Source organism: Leucoraja erinacea, chromosome 4 (genome assembly GCF_028641065.1).
Source record: "Leucoraja erinacea ecotype New England chromosome 4, Leri_hhj_1, whole genome shotgun sequence".
Lineage (NCBI taxonomy): Eukaryota > Metazoa > Chordata > Chondrichthyes > Rajiformes > Rajidae > Leucoraja > Leucoraja erinaceus.
In genome coordinates, this window is record NC_073380.1 from 10,882,969 (window position 1) to 10,908,042 (window position 25,074).

The 25,074-nt window shown below is 45.0% G+C and overlaps 1 protein-coding gene across 1 annotated transcript in view; it reads left to right on the forward strand.

Annotated features, from left to right (window-relative positions):
- Window positions 1-25,074, forward strand: part of LOC129696145 (RNA-binding Raly-like protein) — a 772,459-nt gene that overhangs the window by 116,915 nt on the left and 630,470 nt on the right. The window lies entirely within an intron of this gene.

Here is a 25,074-nt window from a genome sequence, read left to right on the forward strand (position 1 = left end):
AGGTCTGAATGACAAATAAAGGATCTAATTCTAATTCTAATTCAAAGAGGAAGGAGATGAGGTAGAATTTCTTTAGTCAGAGGATGGTAATTCTGGGGAATTCATTGCCACAGAAGGCTGTGGAGGATAAGTCAATGGTTATTTTGAAGGCAGAAATAGATAGATTTGTGATTGGTACGCCTATCGGGGGTTATAGGAAGAAGGCAGGGGAAAGGGGTTCGGAAGGAGAGAAAGATCAGCCATGAATGAATGGCGGAGTAGATCAGTCTGAAGAAGGGTTTCGGCCCGAAACATCACCTATTTCCTTCGCTCCATAGATGCTGCTGCACCCGCTGAGTTTCTCCAGCATTTTTGTGTACCTGCGGAGTAGACATGATGGGCCGAATGGCCAAATTCTGCTCCTATCACTTATGAACATGAATTCTGGATGAGCAGAAATTTCCTCCAGCTTCTGCCTTCAGTGTCAAACTCCATTCCATGGTCACCGATTCTACTTCCCTTAGTGCTGTCATCATCGATCAACTGGACTCTGACGACTTGTATTCATTTTCCAGACACACTTTATTTACTTGTGTACAAGGCGACCAGCACAAAGTCCAGTTACCGTACTGCTCTGAAATTCTACTCCGCACTATCTGCGTATGTACAGATTTTGACCCTTGAAACTGTGCCCACTTGATTCCAGAGCAGTCCTGAACTACCATCTATCTCATCAGTGACCTTCGGACTCTCTTTGATTGAACTTTACTTGCTTTACCTTGCACTAAACGTTATTCCCTTATCATGTATCTGTACACTTTGGCTCGATTGTAATCACATATTGTCTTTCCGATGGCAGATGAGCATGTAACAAAAGCTTTTCACTCTGCCTCGGTGTACGTGGCAATAAACTCATCTGAAACAGAACTGACTCTCTAATTCCTTATCATCAATCACAATACACTCTCAAAAGCGCTGATATATCTGATAAAATTACATGCTATTCAATCCTTTATTTATATGTAATTTTAGTAATGATGACTATCAAGAACCTTGCGCTCTAGTTTATATCTAGCTGTACGTCAAAGGATGCCAATCAAGAACCAGGGGGTGGCACGGTGGTGCAGCAGTGGAGTTGCTTACTTACTGCGCCAGAGACCTGGGTTTGATCCTGACTACGGGTGTTGCCTGTGTGGAGTTTGCATGTTCTCCCTATGATCTGCATGGGGTTTCTCCGGGTGCTTCAGTTTCCTCCCACATTTCAAAGACGTGCAGGTTTGTAGGTTAATTGGCTTCAGTAAAGTATGTAAATTGTCCATAGTGTGTCGGATAGTGCTAGTGTGCAGGGATCGCTGGTCGGCGCGGACTCAGTGAGTCAAAGGTATCTCTAAACTAAACTAAACTAAACTTTGTGCTGTTGTTAAATAATGTCTTAAGGCCCTTGTGTTATATAGCTATCCTAATCTTTGTCATACTGGAGTTTCCACACAGTGATAGACCCAAAAGGCTGGAGTAACTCAGCGGGACAGGCAGCATCTCTGTTTCAGTTTAGTTTATTGTTACGTGTACCGGGGTACAGTGAAAACCTTTTTGTTGTGTGCTAACCAGTCAGCGGAAAAACTATACGTGATTAATATATGATTACTGTTTGTAATGGAAATGGGCCATATGCAATTTTGGTGTGATATTTGTCCTTAACAAGAGTTTCAGAAGTCCACAGCATCGCTCCGATCACTTTAATTGCACTGAATAAACATTGTCTGACTCCATCCCAGACAGAGTCAGCTACCACTGAAACACTCACACATGTCTCTATCACCTCCAGATTGGACTATTCCAACACACTGCTGAATAGTCTCCTGCACTCAACACATGATCGTCCAAAACTCTTTGGCACGCCTTTGAAGTCAAGCAAGCAAACAGCAGATTTTCCAGTACTTAGGCTGAGAAATCTGCTCGCTGATCTTGCAGCAAATTCACTCAGTGTATATCAATCCAGCAAGTCCATTGATTTCAATGGAAAGAAATGGCTACAGATACTATAACGTTGGTTCCTTCTTATGTGACTTGGTATAAGTTGATTGAGGTGAGATGATTTTAATGTATTTAATAGTAAGATTAAACGAGAACTTACCAGTTTGAAGTTTGATCTTGATTTTATGAGGAGTTACGATGAGCGATTACGTGAAGAAGGCCGTCATCCCACTTGGCGCGTCATACTTCAAAGCAGCGGTGTGGAATCACAGAAACAAGTAGTTGACCATGAACATAATAAGACTTTGAGAACTGGAACTTCCATATGACCTTGATAATATGAGGGTTGGGAGCGGTGGGCACGTAATCGCTCATCGTAACTCCTCATAAAATCAAAATCAAACTTCAAACTGGTAAGTTCTCGTTTAATCTTACTATTTTACTTCGGAGTCACGTGAGTGACTACGTGAAGATTTCAAAGCTCTGTGATTTCATGCCGGAACCGAATCCATGCGTAACACACTGCATGAAGTGACCATGGATGAGTGAAAAAAGATTCATGCATTCAGACATGACTTGGTTAGTTATGCTGATGCTTAATCATCCAACAAGAAAAATAGTGACTCCAGAGGAAACTATAAACAGAATCAAAAATTGGAGTTGGCAAACACCCCTGATTTGGCAACGGGTTTTATTAATGTTGGTAAAGTGTTGGTAAAGTGTGTTCGTTTGACCATCCTGCAGTTGCCAGGATGTGGTCCATTGAAAACGTACATAATCCTTTCAGCTGATGTGGTAGCAGCCCCGGTGGAGTGAGTGTTGAAAATATTAGTTTCGACTCCTGCTTTTGCCAAATCCCTGTTAACAAACATTGTTTCGTTTGGAGCCTTTGAGGCTCTAGGTGATCTAGATGTATTGTTGTGAGTGTGTGACCACGCATTCCAAAAGGTCCTTTGGGATCCTCAATAAGGATTGTATCATAGTTGTATAGCAGTTTATTACGGATACATGTTTGTATTGTATTATGGTGGTGGGTTCTGGCTTGTTTTATTGTAGTGTAAATATTATTTTTAATAATTGAATAAATTTTGTTGTAAAAAAAAAAAAAGAAAAAAAAAAGGTCCTTTGGGTATGCCATGCCCCTATTTAGCTCTGGTTGATTAAATCAAAACATAATATATTATGTTATTAGCAGATGTAACCACCCTATCCAGTCGTAATTTTGTCGTGACTGGACCCGTTGCACTGAAGCCAGTGCCATGAGGATTATCACCTTTTGAGATCCGGCTAAAGATAAGGATGTAGCTGGAACCCTTGCTGATGTAATGTTATCATTACGTCATAGTCACATACTTCCATGTAACTGGGTCTGTGAGAACTTGTGTTAAGATATCCAATATAATTCTGGTTATCAGAAGGTGAGACCTGGAGTGTGGGTTCCACTACTGCAGCAAAAAGTGATGAGAAAACACGTTTGCATCGTTTAATGGCACTATAACTAGTATTGTCAAAGACTCATTTGAAATGAACTCTAGGACATCAGTTATCCATGCTCTTTTGTATGTAACATGTGTATTCAGACAAAACAGTTTCCCATCTGCTGAAGTGGAGATGTCCTGCCTATATTGGTGCTTGTCCTGCATACTGCAGTGAGCACTACACGGATTGGTCTGACAACCGACGGCGCAGGAATAATCGTCTCGGGGTCTGCAAGTCAACGACTTGCTGTATCGTGCAGAGGCTGGTCTCCCGAGTCACAGGATGAACCAGCAAGTTTTATGTTTTGAATAACCATATGAGGTTCTATATCATTTCCTACATTAGCGGGAACCATGGCTGCGTATGCCAGTCAGGTAGCTTTAGGCCTGAAACGGTATCTTGCTTGATTGGCAAAACCTGACTGATGAGGCAGAATGGAGAAAACACACATGCAATAACATTCCTCCACAGAGTGGCGATAATGTATCACTTGCCACTGTATGCCACATGTTTTTCAGCTGGTAAATGAGCCTGGATGTAAACATATCGATATTTGGTGTTTCATCGAGCCAAAATGACATTAAATACTTTGTAATCCAGCATCCATTCTGTGTTGTCATTGATTTCACATGAGACAGTAGTTTCAAATGAGGTTAGGTAAATATCACAGGATATTTAAACTTCATTGTACCCATGTGACTAAACATATGCCACCCCCATAGTGTATAACATAGACTAAACATATGCCACCCCCAGAGTTGAGCATGCAGATTGTGCACATTCTTACAATAACCTTTAACGTATAGAATGCACCGAGTTATAGGTAGTTGATACCAATACTGAAATCTGTAACTTATGCAACCCGCATACGCCTCCGTAACTGGAGATGGCATTCCATAACTTTTCATCTTTGAGCATTTGCATCAGTTTGTAATTACTGAGTATTACTGACCAAAAATACTGAAGCAATGCTGAATACTGCCACCATCGTGACTTTGGTAGCTTCAGCTGAGATAGCATAGGTTTATTTATAATGCCCCTATATGGTACTTGAGAGGTTCATTCTTTGCATGTTATAAATTCTGGTAATGCAAAGCCGAATTTGTACTGCTGATACACAGCTGCTATATAGTCAACTATACTTATGAATAGAAGCTGCTTAATAACCAACGAGGTTGTTACAGCCTTCTGATAATTGCATCTCTTGCTCCATGGCGGAGTCCCTGTTAAGTTGATTGTTAAATGTAAATCCCAAAATCAGTAGTTCTGATTGGTATGAACTTAAATTTAACTGGATGGGTGTGGGACCCTGATTCCTCAAATATAGTTTTGGCCTATAAGTTAATTTTTAGCAAAAACCCAGCGTTAAACATCATCCAGATAGGTGATAACTGATGTTCTTCTCTGAGCAGCCCAAGCTCCGGTTTTAGAAATTTGGTAAATAGACCTGGGAACTGAAGTTAGCTTATTTTGCAACGCTTTAATTGTTATTGTAGACCCATCCAGATAAATTTCAAATATCTCCGGTGATCCCAGAATGGGAACCTGTATAGCATGCATCTTTGAGATCGCTGCTTGCCATATAGCTTCTATAGAAATAAATAGTTAGACCGTAACGAAATAAAGTATTGTGAAATTCTGTACTGCACATACGAGTTAAATCTGGATGAAGTGACATTATCCATCTGTCAACTTGTCCTAAAAGGCAATCCTGCCCATAATACAGGGCCTGCCTTGAAGACAACTCCGGTCCCAATTCTAAGTCTGCTTGGAACCTATGTATGTTGTGCAGTATGAGCGATCACATATTATCATCAGTTTTTTTTAAACCAGCTCTGAATCTCATGTTTTTTCATTGTCACTTGTACAAAAACACAAGAGTAAAATTTACCAATATGTAACTGATCCACAATCCCCATGTTTTGGGAAACCCAGACCCACCTACCTCCATGGCTACCGGTGGTCTTTTGATAAGCCTAAAGGCCGCCCTCATCATACTGAGCCTGCCTTGTAATGGCCATCTTTCCATGCCCAGCTTTCAGGCTACCACCGGCTTCAGTGAACCGCTTATCTCCTATGGAGGTGTGGGGTGTGTTGTTGCCTACCAATGAAGCTTGCTCATTGTTTGTACTTGATTAGTCCATCAGCGTTTGCTTCCCCTGACTTTCCCTGAAGAGAAGATTCGGCGGCTGGTTTCATTCCCTGGATCCATGATAGCGTTGTTCCCTTGCCGGCACTTGTAGCTCAAGAACTCTGGCCCCTTCTGGGTATTCTGCCAATGGCTGGAGACCAACTCTTCTGGCAGCAAACCCTTTGTTTGCGAGTACTCTTGAGGCCATATGCATGTGCTTCAGTATGTTCATACTTTAATTTTGAGATCAGTTACCTACTGACCACTCGCACTCCCCTCCACAGAGAGTGAGATTCGTAGGCAGCCCTGAAAACAGGTGCTGCCGCAGGCCCCTGAGGATACCTGCGTTGACATGACCCCTCCAGCGGACCTATATCAGGTTCTTTGCTTTGGATCAGCTTGAAACTGACCCTGGATGCTCCTCTCCTCAGAGCAGGAGATAATTGTGCAGTCCTGAAACAGGTGCTGCTACTGCAGGTTCTCCATAATACCCGGGCTGATAACTCCCTCCTTTGGAGTATATCATTGTGGAGCACCTCTCCACCAGGTGCTCCATGTGGGTTTAAATGTTTCAACACGTTACCCATGTAGGAGGTGTTTGAACTGACTTGTTTGCAGGCTTTCTCCTTCGGCTCCCTTCCTCAGAACGAGAGATAAGATAGTGGCTAACCCTCCAATTGGGTTTGCCTAGGTACTCCTGGTCCATATGTTTAAATTAATGGGCCTCTTCCCTACACTCCCCTCCGCAGAGCGGGAGATACAATTTTATGACTAACCTTTAAACAAATTAACCCTGACGCATTGTCACTTTACACGTATCCACAACTTTTATCTTGTCTATTGTTACAGTTTTTAATCCCAGTCATGACCGGGATTCCCCCTGTTCCGTGACTGCGGTCCATTGTGGTTTACCCGCGGCCCGTCTGGACTTCGCCCCCAATCCAGCTGGCAAACACTGAAAATGGGTTTCCCTCAGTACAAAACCAATCCCAGAGGTAAGCTTGAAAACTTACCTTGTTGGTTGAAACATACCACTGGACAGCGCAAATGCTGCCGCCAGTCGGCTCGTTTGCGCAAAGCGAGTCAACGTAATGACGCGCCAAGTGGGATGACGGCTTTCTTCACGTAGTCCCTCACGTGACTCTAAAGTAAAATTGTGTTTTAGTCATAGTCATATGGTCATAGAGTGATACAGGGGGAAACGGGCCCTTCAGCCCAACTTGCCCACACGTCCCACCTACACTAGTCCCACATCTCTGTGCAGCACAGAACGTTAATGATTTTAGTGTATTCATTTTATTTATTTATTTATTATTTTTAGTATCATGGCACCTCTTGCATAAAGTCTCAGGCTGTTCTGTACATTGTGTACTAACCGGGGATTGTATTTATTTATGTATGGTGATCGTCTTGCTGAACTGTACGCAATAAACTGCGGCTGAGGAACTGGTGCAGGGGGCAGGGATTTAGATTCTTAGATCACTGGGAACTGTTTTGGAGTAAGGGGGAACTGTACAAAAGGGACGGATTGCATCTTAACAGGTGGGGGACCAGCATTTTGGCAGGCAGGTTTGTCACTGCTACACTGAATAAGGGGGTGTCAAATGGGATAGTCGAGGACTGAGTTAAAGGGAAAGAGAGTAAAGGGATGGTTAATGACCCCAGAATTAATGGGAAAGGAAGCTCACAAAGGGATAGTAGAGCATTGCCAAGTGTAAAAGGGATTGATGTGAAAGGTGAGATGCATAAGGAATTAAAAGAATTGTATATGAATGCGCGAAGTATAAGAAGTAAAGTAGATGAGCTTGAGGCTCAGTTAGAGGTTGGTAGATATGACATTGTGGGGATTATTGAGACGTGGCTGCAGGAGGATCGGGCCTGGGAACTTAATATTCAGGGTTATACATCCTATCAAAAGGGCAGGCAGGTGGGCAGAGGAGGGGGGTAGCTCTGCTTGTGAGGGATGGAATTCAGTCCCTTGCGAGGGAAGACATAGGGACTGACGAGGTAGAGTCACTGTGGATTGAGTTGAGGAATTGTAAAGGCAAGAAGACACTAATTAGTGTTATGTACAGGCCCCCAAATAGTAGCCCGGATGTAAGGTGTAAGTTGCAGCAGGAGTTAAAACTGGTATGTAACAAAGGTAATGCCACTGTGGTGATGGGGGATTTCAATATGCAGGTAGACTGGGGAAAATCGGGTTGGTTCAGGACCCCAAGAAAGAGAGTTTGTAGAATGCCTCCGAGATGGATTCTTAGAGCAGCTTGTAATGGAGCCGACCAGAGAAAAGGCAATTCTGGATTTAGTATTGTCCAATGAACCAGAACTCGAGGTAAAGGAACCGCTTGGAGGTAGTGATCATAATATGATCAGTTTTAATCTGCAATTTGAAAAGGAGAAGGTTAAATCGGAAGTGTCAGTGATGCAGTTGAACAAAGGGGACTATGAAGGCATGAGAGGGGAGCTGGCCAAGGTAGACTGGAAAGGGATCCTAGCAAGAATGACGGTGGAACAGCAATGGCAGGGATTTCTGGGCATAATCCGGAAGACGCAGGATCATTTCATTCCAAAAAGGAAGAAAAATTCTAAGGGGAGTAGGAGGCAACCGTGGCTGACAAGAGAAGTTAGGGATAGAATAAAACTAAAAGAAAAGATGTATAACACAGCAAAGAGTAGCCAGAAGCCAGAGGATTGGGAAACTTTCATATGACATCAGAAGGAAATCAAACGGGCAATACGGGCTGAAAAGATGAAGTACGAGGGGAAGCTGGCCAGGAATATAAACAAGGACAGTAAAAGCTTCTTTAGATATGTTAAGGGAAAAAGAGTAGCAAAGTCAAATGTGGGTCCCTTGAAGGCAGACACGGGTGAAATTATTATGGTCAACAAGGAAATGGCAGAAGAGTTGAATAGGTACTTTGGATCTGTCTTCACTTAGGAAGACACAAACAATCTCCCAGATGTAGTGGAGGACAGAGGATCTAAGGGGGTAGAGGAACTGAAATAAATGTTCATTAGGCAAGAAATAGTATTGAGTAGGCTAATGGGACTGAAGGATGATAAATCCCCTGGGCCTGATGGTCTGCATCCCAGGGTCCTCAGTGAGGTGCCTCTAGAAATAATGGACGCATTGGTGATCCTTTTCCAATGTTCAATAGATTCAGGATCAGTTCCTGTGGATTGGAGGATAGCTAATGTTATCCCACTTTTCAAGAAAGGAGCGAGAGAGAAAACGTGGAATTACAGACCAGTTAGCCTGACTTCGATGGTGGGAAAGATGCTGGAGTCAATTATTAAAGATGTAATAATGGGGCATTTGGATAGCAGTAAAAGGATTAGTCCAAGTCAACATGGATTTATGAAAGGGAAATCATGCTTAACTAATCTTCTGGAATTTTTTGAGGATGTGACAAGCAAAATGGATAAAGGGGTGCCAGAGGATGTAGTGTATCTAGACTTTCAGAAAGCCTTTGATAAGGTCCCGCACGGGAGACTGGTGACTAAAATTAGAGCACATGGTATTGAGGGTAGGGTGTTGACATGGATAGAAAATTGGTTGGCAGACAGGAAGCAAAGAATAGGAGTGAACGGGTCCTTTTCGGAATGGCAGGCAGTGGCGAATGGAGTGCCGCAAGGTTCGGTGTTGGGGCCGCAACTGTTTACCATATATATTAATGATTTGGAAGAGGAAATTAGGAGCAACACTCACAAGTTTGTGGATGACACAAAGCTGGGTGGCAGTGTGAACTGTGAAGAGGATGTTAGGAGGTTGCAGGTTGACCTGGACAGGTTGAGTGAGTGGGCAGATGCATGGCAGATGCAGTATAATATAGATAAATGTGAGGTTATCCACTTTGGTGGCAAAAACAAGGGGGCAGATTATTATCTCAATGGGGTTAGGTTAGGTAATGAGGAGGTACAGCGAGACGTGGGCGTCCTTGTACACTGAAAGTTGGCTTACAGGTACAACAGGCAGTGAAGAAAGCTAATGGAATGTTGGCCTTCATAACAAGAGGATTTCAGTATAGGAGTAAAGACGTTCTTCTGCAGTTGTATAGGGCTCTGGTGAGACCACATCTGGAGTATTGTGTACAGTTTTGGTCTCCTAATTTGAGGAAGGACATCCTTGAGATTGAGGCAGTGCAGCGTAGGTTCACAAGATTCATCCCTGGGATGGCGGGACTGTCATATGAGGAAAGATTGAAAAGACTAGGCTTGTATTCACTGGAGTTTAGAAGGATGAGGGGGGATTCTTATAGAAACATATATAATTATAAAAGGACTGGACAAGCTAGATGCAGGAAAATTGTTCCCAATGTTGGGCGAGTCCAGAACCAATGGCCACAGTCTTAGAATAAAGGGGAGGTCATTTAAGACTGAGATGAGAAAAAACATTTTCACCCAGAGAGTTGTGTGAATTTATGGAATTCCCTGCCACAGAGGGCAGTGGAGGCCAAGTCACTGGAAGGATTTAAGAGAGAGTTAGATAGAGCTCTAGGGGCTAGTGGAGTCAAGGGATATGGGGAGAAGGCAGACACGGGTTATTGATAGGGGACGATCAGCCATGATCACAATGAATGGCGGTGCTGGCTCGAAGGGCCGAATGGCCTCCTCCTGCACCTATTTTCTATGTTTCTATGTACGTCGGCAAATGCGACAATAAACTAAACTGAAACTGAACCGACATCACCAACTGGGATGCAGTGCTGACCTCCTGTCAACAAAGCTTTGTACTGTACCTCGGTGTATGTGACAATAAACAAAACTCAAACTTAACTCATTGGAGACCTTCAAACTAACTTTAATCGGACTTCACTGGACTTTATCTTGCACAAAACGTTATACCCTTTATCCTGCATCTGTACACTGTGGACGGCTTGATTGTGCAGTGTTTTTCACTGACTGGATAGCACGTTCCAAAAAAGCTTTTCACTGTACTTTGGTACATTTGACAATAATGAACGAGACTAAGCTAAAGATGTTAGGATTCTGAGATCAAAAGGATGAGAAATGCAATGCAACCTTGAGGAGTGAAGATGCAATTAATTTATAGCGTTGTAGAGAGGAGGAAAAATGTCCAAAGGATTGATTTGATTCCCAATTAACCACTTTAAGCTGATTTATTCATTTTATCCGACAGGCTTGATCTTTCACAGATTCACTATTTCTAGATATATTCTTGCTCATGACAGAAGATCCTTAATTGTATTCAGCTTGACTTCGTCTAAAAATTCTTGAGTATAGTTTGTGCACGTCACCCAGAAAGAAGCTGGCTGAAACACATCACAGTTAGGTTTAGTTAGAGATACAGCCCTTCGGCCCACCGAGTCCTTGCCGACCAGCGATCCCCACACACTAACATTATCCAACACACGCACTAGGGGCAACTTGCATTGATACCTAGCCAATGAAACCTGTACGCCTTTGGAGTGTGGGAGGAAACTGACGATCTCAGAGAAAACCCACGCAGGTCACGGGGAGAACGTACAAACTCCGTACAGAGAAGCACCCGTGGTCAGGATCGAACCTGAGTCCCTGGTGCTGTAAGGCAACAACCCTTCCGCTGCTCCACCGTGCCACCTCCTGCCTCCTGCAGCCAGGTTTCTGGAACTCCGGACCGGCCAGAGCCGGCTGATCCGTTCCCAAGGCCGACATCCGCAGCCGATCAACGTGTCAAATTTGCCACATTCTCAAATATAATGTAGTTTAAGAGAGACTGAATAAACAACCCCTTTGAATTTATAACCATTATTTATGCTTTTGTGTAAAAGTAATCAGTAGCTGTCTGAAGAAGCAAAGTATGGAAAACAGAAGAAAAATGTATCAAATTTAAATGTTTTGGGATCATTGAAATGCAACTATCCAAGCTGCTGCTTTTGATTACATAAATTATGAATTTTTAATGTGAATATAATACAGATTTCTGCAGGAAAGGAGAACTACACCATCATTTATCAGTCAATCGATGATTCACTGACGACTGCAAGGCCGCCTCAGATTTCCAAATAACCGCAAGTTCACCTGGACGATCTCCGACACCTCACTCCCCTCTCCTGATCTCTCCGTCACTATCACAGGGGACAGACTGTCGACTACATGCCCACCCCCGATTTTTCCAGCAACTGGTGGTCCGGCAGCTCCTTTAATCCGGACAAATTTACGGGAGCACGCTTGAAATCATCCACAGGAAGTCCCATCGAAAATGTGTCGCCTAGGCCGGGTGAGGCGGCCGATCTCAACCTTATCGGGACTTCCGCAACCGATCGGCGGGTCGAATTTGCCCCCAAATTTGCGGCCGAGGCTGTAGAACTCCAGCCAGCCTGGAGCCGGCAGATCCATTCCCCATAGCCGACATCAGCGGCTGACTGGCGAGGCTCTGGAACTCCGGAACAGCCGGAGCCGTAGCTGGCAGATCCATTCTCATTTCCAGCTTCCAAGGCCGACTTTGAGTGCTGATATCTTGGCCCCCCCTCTCTGTTGGCCTGGCAAAACAGAGCACCCAGCAAGGCTCTGGAACCAAGGGTGCTGGGAAATTAGTGGTGTCCCTGTACAAACCTACCGACTCCTACAGTTATCCTACGAATTCCACCAGCTTGACTGTGTGGTCATTAAATAATCTAATCTAATCTAATCTAGACCACACTTCCTCCCACCATGCCTCTTGCAAAAATGCTACTCTCATTTCCTCTGTCTCCACCCCGCATCTGGTCCCAAGTGAGGCCTTCTTTCCTTGGACATCCTTTAGTAAATTTGGTTTCCCCCCCCTGCTTGATAGATGGATCCCTCACCCAGATCTCCTCTGTTGTGTCCCATTGTTCTGCTATTGTTCTCCCTCCCATCAGCTAGGACAAGGATAGAGTCCCCTGGTCCTCACCTTTCACCTCACCAGCCTCTATATCCAACGCATCATCGTCCCACATTTCCAGCAGTTCCAACTGGTGATCCCGCCACCGGTCACATCTTCCCATCTCCACCCCTTTCCGCCTTCTGCAGAGACCGCTCCCTCCGCAACTCCTTGGTTCACTCATCCATTCCCACCCCCTCCCCAGGTATTTGCCCCTGCAATCCCAGGAGAAGCAACACCTGTCCCTCTACCTCCTCCCTCACCTCAGTCCAGGGACCCCAGCAAACCTTCCAAGTGATACAGATGTTCACGTGCACCTCCCCCAAACTTGTCTATCACGTCCAATGTTCCTGATGTGGCCTCCTGTTCATCGGCCAGACCAAGCGTAGACTTGGTGATCATTTTGCCAAACACTTGCACTCAGTCCACCAAGGCCTACCAGGTCTCTCGTCTGCTAATCATTTTAACTCCCTTCCCCAATCCCATACTGACCTTTTCTTTCTGGGTCTCCTCCATTGCAAGAGTGGGGCCACACAAAACTGGTGGAACCGCACCTCATATTCTGCTTGGGTAGCTTATAATTTAATGGTATGAACATTGAATTATCCAATTTTAGATCATTAACAATCCCCTCTCCCCCCTTTGCTTTCTCCCCCACACTCACCTTTCTCCCTTCTTTTATATGTTGGCCTTCACAACAAAAGGATTTCAGTATCGGAGTGAAGAAATTCTTCTGCAGTTGTATAGGGCTCTGGTGAGACCACATCTGGAGTGTTGTGTACAGTTTTGGTCTCCTAGTTTGGGGAAGGACATCCTTGTGATTGAGGCAGTGCAGTGTAGGTTCACGAGATTGATCCCTGGGATGGCGGGACTGTCATACGAGGAAAGATTGAAAAGACTTGGCTTGTATTCACTGGAGTTTAGAAGGATGAGGGGGGATCTTATAGAAACATATAAAATTATAAAATGACTGGACAAGCTAGATGCAGGAAAAATGTTCCCAATGTTGGGCGAGTCCAGAACCAGGGGCCACAGTCTTAGAATAAAGGGGAGGCCATTTAAGACTGAGGTGAGAAAAAACTTTTTCACCCAGAGAGTTGTGAATTTGTAAAATTCCCTGCCACAGAGGGCAGTGGAGGGCAAGTCACTGGATGGATTTAAAAGAGAGTTAGATAGAGCTCTAGGGGCTAGTGCAATCAAGGGATATGGGGAGAAGGCAGGCAGGGGTTATTGATAGGGGACGTTCAGCCATGATCACAATGAATGGCGGTGCTGGCTCGAAGGGCCGAATGGCCTCCTCCTGCGCCTATTTTCTATGTTTCTGTTTCTATGTTCCCCCCCATCCCCTTGTCTCACCTGAACTCATGCCTATTTCTCCTCTCCCCTTCCACCTTCATTCCTTGCTCTGGCTTCACAATTCGCAACTCCTCAAGCTTTTTGTATCACACCTACTGTTTATTCATCTCTGGCTTTAGTCCAAATATCTACGTATCAACCCCCCACTCCCCCCCACCCCCCGCCACACTTTGTCCTGCCCCTCCTCTTTTCCAGCTTTCTTGCTTCCCACCTCTACAATCACAACCTCACAAGTTACAGGAGTAGAATTAGGCCATTCGGCCCATCGAGTCCACTCCACCATTCAATCATGGCTGATCTCTGCGTCCTCATCCCTTTTCCACTGCCTTCTCCCCTAACCCTTGACACCCATTCTAAACAAGAATTTGTCCATCTCTGCCTTAAAAATATCCAATGACTTGGCCTCCACAGCCCTCTGTGGCAATGAATTGAACAGATTAACTACCCTCTGACTAAAGAAGTTCCCCCTCGCCTCCTTTCTGAAAGAATGTCTTTAATTCTGAGACTATGATCTCTGGTCCTAGACTCTAGTGAAAACATCCTCTCCATATACACTCCATCTATGCCTTTCATTATCCATCAGCCTGAAGGGTCCCGACTTGAAACATCACCTATCCATGTTCTTCAGAGATGCTGCCTGACCCGTTGAGTTACTCCAGCATAAACCAGCATCTGCACATCCTTGTTTCTCCACTATAACTTCCATTTGAGAGGCGATGGGCTTTTCTGTTTTGACCTTGCAGTAATGTGCATGAAGGAACTGCAGAAGCTGGTTTAAACTGAAGATAGACACAAAATGCTGGAGTAACTCAGTGGGACAGGCAGCATCTCTGGAGAGAAGGAATGGGTTACTTTTTGGGTCGAGACTCTTCTGGGGCAACTTGCACCCCAGCGGTATGAACATTGACTTCTCTAACTACAAATAACCCTTGCTTTCCCCCTCTCTCCATCCCTCCCCCATTCCCAGTTCTTTGACCAGCCTGACTGTACCCGAGTACATTTTATCTCTGTTTGCTTTGTAGTCTTCTCCCAGCTAACGATGATCTATTCTACATTTGCCTTGACCTCCACCCCCTTTGTCCTGGTTTCGCACCTTACACTTCCTTATCTATGTATCTCCCTCTCCCCTGACATCAGTCTGAAGAAGGGTCTCAACCTGAAACGTCACCCATTCCTTCTCTCCAGAGACGCTGCCTGTCCAGCTGAGTTACTCCAACATTTTGTGTCAAAACCCAGTGCATGTTGTACAAGCTGGAAATATCGCTGTGCATAACTGAAGCATTGCTTAATAAACTTAAGACTGTTGACTACTTAATACCATCTATTAAACATACCAGTTATTATATGCTGTGCATTGCCTGCAGTGCCAGCTGTAATATATCACATTGAGTGGCACGGTTCACCATGTCTTTGTGGCATGTCTTTATGATAACAAGAGCAGCTAGAGAAAACAATTTGAAAGGATGATACAGGTACAATAATTAGTTTGGCAATTTTTAGGTAGCTATCAACCTTCTGACAAAATCCCAGTTGATGAAGATACCATTGAATCCAATGACTTGAAGATTATGTCTACTAATTGCAATCAGTATTAAGTGTTATAAGTTTTTCATCAAAGCAATTAGCCGTTGAATACTGAAAGGAAATATCAGGTAAGCTGAAAATGTGCATGTATTCTGCTGAAGCATTTTCAGGGTAACTTTATAAATTACACACAGTTTAAGAATAAGGGGTAAGGAATTTGGAACGGAGATGAGAAAACACTTTTTCTCACAGAGAGTTGTGAGTCTGTGGAATTCTCTGCCTCAGACGGCGGTGGAGGCCGCTCCTCTGGATACTTTCAAGGGAGAGCTAGATAGGGCTCTTAGAGATAGCGTAGGGGATAGGATGAGAAGGCAGGAACGGGGTACTGATTGTGGATGATCAGTGCTGGCTCGAAGGGACAAATGGCCTGCTCCTGCACCTATGGTTTATTGTCTATTGACTATTGTGGTTTAGTTTAGGTCTTGCAATTAACAAATTGTGATTTAAAAATGTCATGAAGGTTTTCCAAGCCACTACTTTTTTGTTAAGTTTAGATGTACAGCGTGGAAACAGGCCCTTCGACGTTTCCGTGCCGACCAGTGATCCCCATACACTAACGCGATCTTACACTATCCTACAATTTTTTACCAAAGCCAATCAACCTACAAACCTGTATGTCTTTGGAGTGTGGGAGAAAACTGGAGCACCTGGAGAAAACTCACACAGTCACGGGTAGAACATAGAAAACTCTGTTCAGACACCATCAAGGATCGAACCCGGGTCTCTGCCGCTGTAAGGACAAAGGACAAAGGACATTTATTTGTCACGTACACCAATTGGTGTAGTGAAATTTGTCTTGCCATGCAGCACACAGATAAAGATAAGACACAACATTAAAGAATTTAACAATAAACATTAAAAACATCCCCCCACAATAGTTCCCATTATGAGGGAAGGCACAAAGTCCAGTCCCCATCTCCTTGTCCACCCATAGTCGGGCCTATTGAGGCCTCCGCAGTGGGGCTGATAGGAAGAGATAGATCGGCCATGATTGAATGGAGAAGTAGGCATGATGGGCCAAATGGCCCAATTCTGTTCCTATGGCTTGTGAACATGAGTGAAATCCGGCTGGACTCTGCACATCAGCATCTTTCCTGACAACCGGGGAGCTTAATCACATCTCTCTGCAATTTCTCCTTGATCTTGCTGACTTCCCAATGGAGTTCAGCAGCCTCTCCCTCTGGCTATTCCTTTGACTCATTGGTCTCAACTGTGCACATGGGTGGTCATGCATTATTCAACACACATGCTGATGTTTAATGGAACACATGCTAAGAATATCTTTGAATTTGACAGGCAATACTGACCACTGATTCATGACCACATCCTGAGGCCAAAATGTGTTGTGTTTAGAACATAGGATTGTGCAGCGTAAGAACGGGTCTGTCGGCCCACAGTGTCTGTGCCAAACATGATGCCAAGACCATCTCTCATCTGCCTGCTCCTAATCCTTATCCCTCCATTCCTTGCATATCCATATGCCTGTCCAAAAGTCTCTTAAATGCCACTATCGGATCTGCCTCAACCACCAACATCAACAGGGTGGCGTACCGGTAGAGTTGCTGCCATACAACGCCAAAGACCCGAGTTCGATCCTGACGACGATCCTGAGTTTGAACCTTCTCCCCCTGGCCATGTGGGTGCTCCGGTTTCCTCCCACTCCAAGGACGGACAGGCTTGTAGGCTAATTTGTCAACGGTAACAATTCAAAATTGTCCCCAGTGTGCAGGATAGTGCTAGTTGACGGGGATCACTAGTCGGTGCAACCTCGGCGGACCAAAGGGCTTGTTTCCGCACTGTATCTCAAAACTAAACCATCAACAGCGCTTTCCAGACACTCGCCACCTTCTGTGTAAAAAAAAAAGTTGCCCTGCACATCTTCTTTATACCTTCCTCCTCTCATCTTGTCATTCCATTTGAATAAAGGGAAACAAGAGACTGGTGATTTCAGAATCTGGAGCTAAAAAATTGCTGCAGTAACCTAGCGGGTCAGGCAGCATCTGTGGAGGCTGAGGGATATTTGATGTCTTGGTTTGAGGCCCTGGACTTGCAGATGCTGCCTGAACCCGCTGAATTACTCCAGTAGTTTGGTTGTTTGCTTCATTTTAAATATAGCATTATTTTTGTATTTTCCAATAACACCCTTGTTTTATCGACGACCTGTTCGATCTTTCATGTAGCTGACAGTCCAGTTTGCTCTGTAGAATGTGCTGCTAAGTGTATATTTTTGCATAGGTCACTGAGGCTTGAGCTAATGATTTAAAATCCCATAAGAGAACTACTGCACAATTAGTGCTACACACACAAAGCAAGGCCAACTTGGTGTCGATGCTAATCGGAAGCCAAACACATAAATTAAACACTACCTGACCATTGCCTCTGAAGATTTACATGACCCCCACATCCTTCCCTGATGACCTGACCAAGCAACTCTCCTAGTCTGAAGAAGGATCACGATTCGAAAATTCACCTATTCCTTTTCTCCAGAGATGCTGGCTGACCCGCTGAGTTACTCCAGCATTTTGTGTCTGCTTTCGGGGTTAACCAGCATTTGCCGTTCCTTTTTACACAACCCTCCTAATCCGCACTCTAATGCCCCTGTCCCACTTGGGAAACCTGAACGGAAAACTCTGGAGACTTTGCGATCCACCCAAGGTTTCCGTGCGGTTCCAGGAGGTTTTTGTCAGTCTTCCTACCTGCTTCCACCACCTGCAACCTCCGGCAACCAGCTGTAACCTCCGGCAACCACCTGCAACCTCCAGGAACCACACGGACACCCTGGGTGGGGCACAAAGTCTCCAGAGGTTTCCGTTCAGGTTTCCTAAGTGGGACAGGGGCATAAGTCTGTTAAGGGCGGCACGGTGGCACAGCGGTAGAGTTGCTGCCTTACAGCGCCAGAGACCCGGGTTCGATCCTGACTGCGGGTGCTGTCTGCACGGAGTTTGTACGTTCTCCCTGTGACCATGTGGGTTTTCTCCGGGTGTTCCGGTTTCCTCCCACACTCCAAAGACGTGCAGGATTGTAGGTTAATTGGCTTCTGTAAAATTGTAAATTGTCACTAGTGTGCAGGATAGTGCTAGTGTATGGGGTGATTGCTGGGCGGAGCGGCATCGGTGGGCCGAAGAGCCTGCTTCCACACTGGATCTCCAAAACTAAAACCCTGCCATTTGCAATCCTATTCCTTTCCCACTCTTCCTTTCCATTCTTTAGAACATAAGGTCATAAGTGATCAGAGCAGAATCAGGCCATTCAGCCCATCTAGTCTACTCCGCCATTGAATCATGGCTGATCTATTCCTATTCTCTATCCCTAACCCTATTCTCCTCCCTTCTCCCCCATAACCCCTGACACCCGCACTACTAAACATAAAGCTTTTCTCCTTTTGTACAGAAGGCAGCCACAGATATGTGTTATGTTTGTTTGTGTGGAAGCTATGCAACTCATTATTCCTGCACTCACTCTATTGGATCTTTAGAGAAGGCACACTTAATCAACCCGTCCAATTTTGTATCCACTTACATAGAAGCCAGTAAACTGCCTTAATGGCCCAGGACGTTCCCTGTCTCATTTTTCTTTATTTGTGGCAACTGGTAAGACAACAAAGCAGTCTTGCACCAAAGCGCAGCCGTGTTTGAAGTAGAAAATCCATTAAATGTGTTGGAGAAAAAATGTTTTATCTGCCTATCCATCTTCAGCCTTTTGGGAGCTAATTGCTCACGTTCAGCTGTTAAGCCTCCATTTCTGAGCCTTCATATAAATAACACAATCAATTTACTAAGAGAGAATTATGAAAGTCAGAAGAAATCAGCAGAGCGTTGGCAGTTTTGTTGCCTTTTGCTTCGATTTTCAAGATGTCACGTACTATAGGCATATAGGTGTTGATAGAAGGCCTTGAAGTGTTCTTCCCTGCCACCTCTGCCAATTCTCTCACCCCACCACCCTTCCGGGCTTCCATACAAAATGGCGGATGTTACTATATGGATGTCTTAAGGCGGTTGTCCAAAGGTGAGAAAAATTATGTTTGGGCAAGGATTCGGCTACTGGAGGTCAAAGGGTGGAAACCTAAAGCCCCATCTTTGTTAATATGCCACTTCTTACTTCCTCCCTGGATAGAGTCATAGAGTCATACAGTTTGGAAACAGGTACTTCAGTCCAACTTGCCCACGCCGGCCTACATGCCCCACCTGCCTGCATTTGGACCACATCCTTCTAAACCTATCCTATCCTTCAATGTGTGTAGTGATATGCTGCACATGTTTTACAACACTGTGGTTGCAAGTGTTATTTTCTACGCTGTTGTCTGCTGGGGCAACAGCATTAGTGAAAAAAACAACAAGAAGCTGGTCAAACTGGTTAAACGAGCTAGCTCAGTGCTGGAGGGGAGAGTAGACTCTGGGATGGATGTGCTTGAGAGGCGTATGAGGCACAAGGTGCAGGTCATCCTGAAAAACCCCGGGCATCCCCTCCATGTCATTCTGGAGAGTCAAAAAAGCACTCGGAACAACAACCGGCTCCTCTCCCTGCCCTGTAGAACGGAGCGGTTCAGGAGATCCTTCACCCCTGCAGCCATTAGATTTTATAATTCGGACCGCTAGGCTGTAGGGGGGTGCATTTTTGCAATTTTTAATTTTTAATTGTTAATTATTGGTCTATTTCAGTATTTATTGCTCTCGGGTAATGTCCACAGTGTATTCTATATATTTTCTGACTGTGTTTGTTTTGAATCTGTGGGTTTGTTGGTTGGGGGCTTCTGGACATCTGAATTTCCCTGAGGGGATCAATAAAGTATTTATTAAATTAAATTAAATTAAATTAAATTAAATTAAATTAAATTAAATTATCAATGTATTTGTCCAAATATTTTTTAAGCATTGTATTAGTGCCTGCCTCATCTACCTCCTCTGGCAGCTGGTTCCATATACTGACCAACCTTTATGTAAAATACAAGTTGCCTCTCAGATTCCTATAAATCTTTCATCCCTCACCCGAAGCCTATGTTTTCTGGTTTTTGATTACAGAAGTACCAGAGTCTCTTGTCCAGAGTAGGTGAATCGAGGACCAGGGGACATTAGTTTAAGGTGAAGTGGAAAAGATACAATAGGAATTTGAGGGGTAACTTTTTCACACAAAGGGTGGTGGGTGTATGGAACAAGCTGCCAGAGGAGGTAGTTGAGGCAGGGACTATCCCAACATTTAAGAAACAGTTAGACGGGTACATGAATAGGACAGGTTTGGAGGGATATGGACCAAACACGGGCAGGTAGGACTAAAGTAGCTGCGACACGTTGGTCGGTGTGGGCCAATTTGACTGGCCTGTTTCCACACTGTAACACTCTATGACTATGACACCCCTCAGTCACTTTGGATCGGAACCGTTTCCATTTAACCTTTCTTTCTTTAATCTCTTTCTTCCTGCTCGCCGTGTAGATGGCTGCACTGGCGAGAACTCCGAGTCATCCCTGCAAACCTGTGTGTATTTATTTTTTATTACTTGTTCTTTTTGCACATACTGTTCTTTCACGCATTCAGTATGATCGACAATCACTTTTGGTGGTAAGAAAGTCAGCCAACGGGGACTTTAAGTCGGTTACTGATATTACGGACGACAGCCTCCCCTGGGTGTTTTGTCTACCTGCACGGCGGCGGCGGAGGAAAGCAAAGAGAGGGAAACATGCCGGCGTTCTGTGCACAAGCCGGCGAAGAAACAACAAACCTCCTCTGCCCAGCATCCTGCTAGCTCATGTGCAATCCCTGGACAATAAACCGGACGAGTTGCACGCACGGACCGAACACCATCGGGACATTAAGAATTGCTGTGTTCTGGCGTTCACGGAGATGTAGCTGGAGACCAGCGTATCCGACTGTGCCGTGACTCCGGAGAGTTTTTCCACCTACCGACAAGACAGAACGAAGGGCACAGGCAAGTCGAGAGCAGGAAGGGAGTATGCTTTATGGTTAACTCTTTGTGGGCCACGGATGTCTGCGTTTTAACTACACACTGCTCCCCGGTTCTTGAGCTGCTGACCATTAAAGCTAGACCTTCCTACCTACCCAGAGAGTTCAGCTCAGTCCTCCTTACAGCTGTTTACATCCCCCCGCTGGCTGATGGACCCCGAGCCCTGGACAAACTGTGTAGGACTGTAAATGAGCTGGACAACTCCCACCCTGAATCTGCTGTCATTGTTCTGGGAGACTTCAACAGAACCAACATGAAGAAGGTTCTCCCAAAATATTACCAACACATCACTTTTCCCACCAGGGGAGTGCAGACCCTAGACCATTGTTACACCCCATTCAGAGACTGCTACAACCCGATCCGTCGCCCTGCTTTTGGGAAGGCAGATCACTGTTCCATCCTACTGCTGCCTGCATACAGGCAGAAACTAAAACAGGAAAAAAACGGTGTCCAGGGACATTTACAAATGGAACAATGAGGCTGTTGAGGTCTTGCAGGACTGCTTTGTCAAAACTGACTGGCAGATGTTTGAGGATGCAGCATCAACGAATACACAGTCTCTGTCTTAGGCTACATAAGTAAGTGCATCGATGATGTTGTTCCAAAAGCCACCATCTGCACTTACCCAAACCAGAAACCCTGGGTCAGATGGGAAATTCGCGCTAAACTCAAAGCATGGACCACTGCCTTCAACTCAGGGGATCCCAACACCTACAAAGCAGCTAGCTATGACCTCCGGAAGTCAATCAGGGAAGCCAAGAGAGTCTACAGGGACAAAGTGAAATCTAATTACTACAGCTCTGACCTTAGACGCATGTGGAGTGGATTACGTTGCATCACGGATTGCAATGGGAAAAACAGGGGCACGATCCAGCCTACCGGTTCGCTCCCAGACGAGCTTAACACCTTTTATGCCAGTTTTGATGCAGACAACACAGCGCCCACCATGAGTCCACAGGTGTGTAGGGGGACTACCACACTGACCCGTCTGTGGTTCCCACCCCTCTTCTAAGCATCCATCATTGTTCCTGTTCCAAAGAAACCATTAATCTCCTTTTTAAATGACTACCGTCCTGTCGCACTGGCATCAGTCATCATGAAGTGCTTCGAGCGGCTAGTCAAAACTCACATCTGCTCCTCTCTCCCTGACACCTTGGACCCTCTTCAGTTTGCATATAGACCAAACAGGGCCACGGACGATGCTATCACCATGGCAACTCACACTGCGCTCACCCACCTGGACAAAGGGAATACATATGTGAGAATGTGTTGGTAATATTTTGGGAGAACCTTCTTCATGTTGGCTCTGTTGAAGTCTCCCAGAACACCATCATTCCCTCAAAACTCGTCCCCAAGCTCCTAGATCTTGAACTGGAGACCTCCATCTGGATATTCGACTTCCTGGTGGTCCAGGTCCCAGGTGGTGAGAATTGGCAGCCACACCTTTTCCTCACTGATCCTCAACACAGGCACCCCACAGGGCTGTGTGCTTAGTCCTCTCCTGTACTCCCTGTTCATGCATGACTGTACTGCTAAGCACTGCTCCAACATCATCTTAAAGTTTGCTGATGACATGACCATCCTGGGCTTCATCACAGACAATAATGAGACGGCCTATAGAGAGGAGGTAAAGGCAATAAACAGCTGGTGCCAGGAAAATAACCTCTCTCTCAATGTCAGCAAAACTAAAGAGATGATCGTGGACTACAGGAGACAGCAGGGGAGTGGACACCTCCCCATCCACATCGGTGATGCTGAGGTTGAAAGGGTCAACAGCTTCAAGTTCCTCGGTGTGCACATCACTGAGGACCTCTCTTGGACACTGCACACGGACACGGTAACTAAGAAAGCCCGCCAGCGGCTCTTTTTCCTGAGAAGACTGAGGAAGTTTGGCATGAACGCCAGCATCCTCACAAACTTCTACAGTTGCACCATCGAGAGTCTGCTGACAGGCTGCATCACAGCCTGGTATGGGAACTGTTCTGCCCACAGCCGCAAATCACTACAGAGAGTGGTGAAGGCGGCACAGTACATCACTGGCAACCGTCTCCCGGCCATTCAGGACATTTTCCACAGGCGGTGCCTGCGGAAGGCACACAGCATCATCAAGGACCACAGCCACTCAGCACACAGACTGTTCTCCTTGTTACCGTCAGGCAGACGATATAGGAGCGTGGCTGCACGTACCACCAGACTGAAGAACAGTTTTTATCATCAGGCCATCAGGCTTCTGAACTCATAAACGCATCATATATGTTGATTATTTTTATTTATTATCGTATTTTATCTACCAATGTCACTTTTATCTTATCTTTTTTTCACCCTTAATTTCATCCTTGTAATATCATTGCTGAGGTGACCCGTTGTCTTGTCAAACACATTTCATTGTATCCTTGACCCTGCGTTAATCTACATATGACAAATAAAACTGAGCTGAACAGAAGACCGTAAGGTCAAATAAACCATCACACAAACCAACCTCCTTTCCATTGACTCCATTTCTACCTCGCGCTGCCTCGGCAAGGCCAGCAACATAATCAAGGATGAGTTGCCCCCTGGCCACTCCCTCTTCTCCCCTCTCCCATCAGGCAAAAGTTTTAGAAATGTGAAACCACACAACTCCAGATTCGGGGACAGTTGCTTCCAAGCTGCTATCAGGCAACTGAATCATTCTACCACAACCAGAGAGCAGTCCTGAACTGCTATCTTCCTCATTGGTGACCCTCCACCTATCCTTGATCAGACTTTGCTGTCTTTACCTTGCACTAAACATTATTCCCTTGTCCTGTATCTATACTCTGTAAATGGATCGATTGTAATCACGTGTTGTCTTTCTGCTGACTGGATAGCACGCAACAAAAGGTTTTCACTGTACCTCGGTACATGTGACAATAATCTAAACTGACCTGATGGTCACTTGGTGAAGAGTGGGTAAGTGGGGAGTGAGGCTTATTTTGTTCGGTATTGCCTTTGTAGCCCAAGGTTTTGCTTTGATTACTCCAGTCACGCTGTGGATAATAATCAGGCTGCAGTTCACTTCTCTACTTTGCTTTAATCACAGGCAATAACAATAGCAGGTAACTCCACATGAGAGCTCCATAGGTATTCGAGTGGACTTTCTATGCTACGCGAAATACGTCCCCAACAACACAATCCTTGATTAAGTTCAAGAATAAGGGGTCGGCCATTTAGGGCCGAGATGAGGAAAAACTTTTTCATCGGGAGAGTAGTGAATCTGTGGAATTCTCTGCCACAGAAGGCAGTGGAGGCCAATTCACTGGATGTTTCAAGAGAGAGTTAGATTTAGCTCTTGGCGCTAACGGAGTCAAATATGGGGAAAAAGCAGGAACGGGGTACTGATTTTGGATGATCAGCCATGATCATATTTAATGGCGGCGCTGGCTCGAAGGGCTGAATGGCCTACTCCTGCACCTATTATCAATGTTTCTATGTTTCTATTATGCTGCAGGCATTGCCGAGGCAGCGTGAGGTATAAATTGAGTCAATAGAAGGGAGGTTGGTTTGCGTGATGGTTTGTGTGACCTTACTGTCTGAGGAACCAAAATGAATGTGGGGCAAAGATAGACACAAAGAGCTGGAGTAACTCAGCAGTTCGGTTAGCATCACTGGAGAAAATGGATAGATGATCGATGACCAATCTAGTTTAATTTCTCAGGAACAAAAGCTATAAATGCACATATTGTGTACAATTTTCTGAGCAGTGACCAAATATGAAACCTTGAGATCAATTTTCTTCAAGCAATACAATGT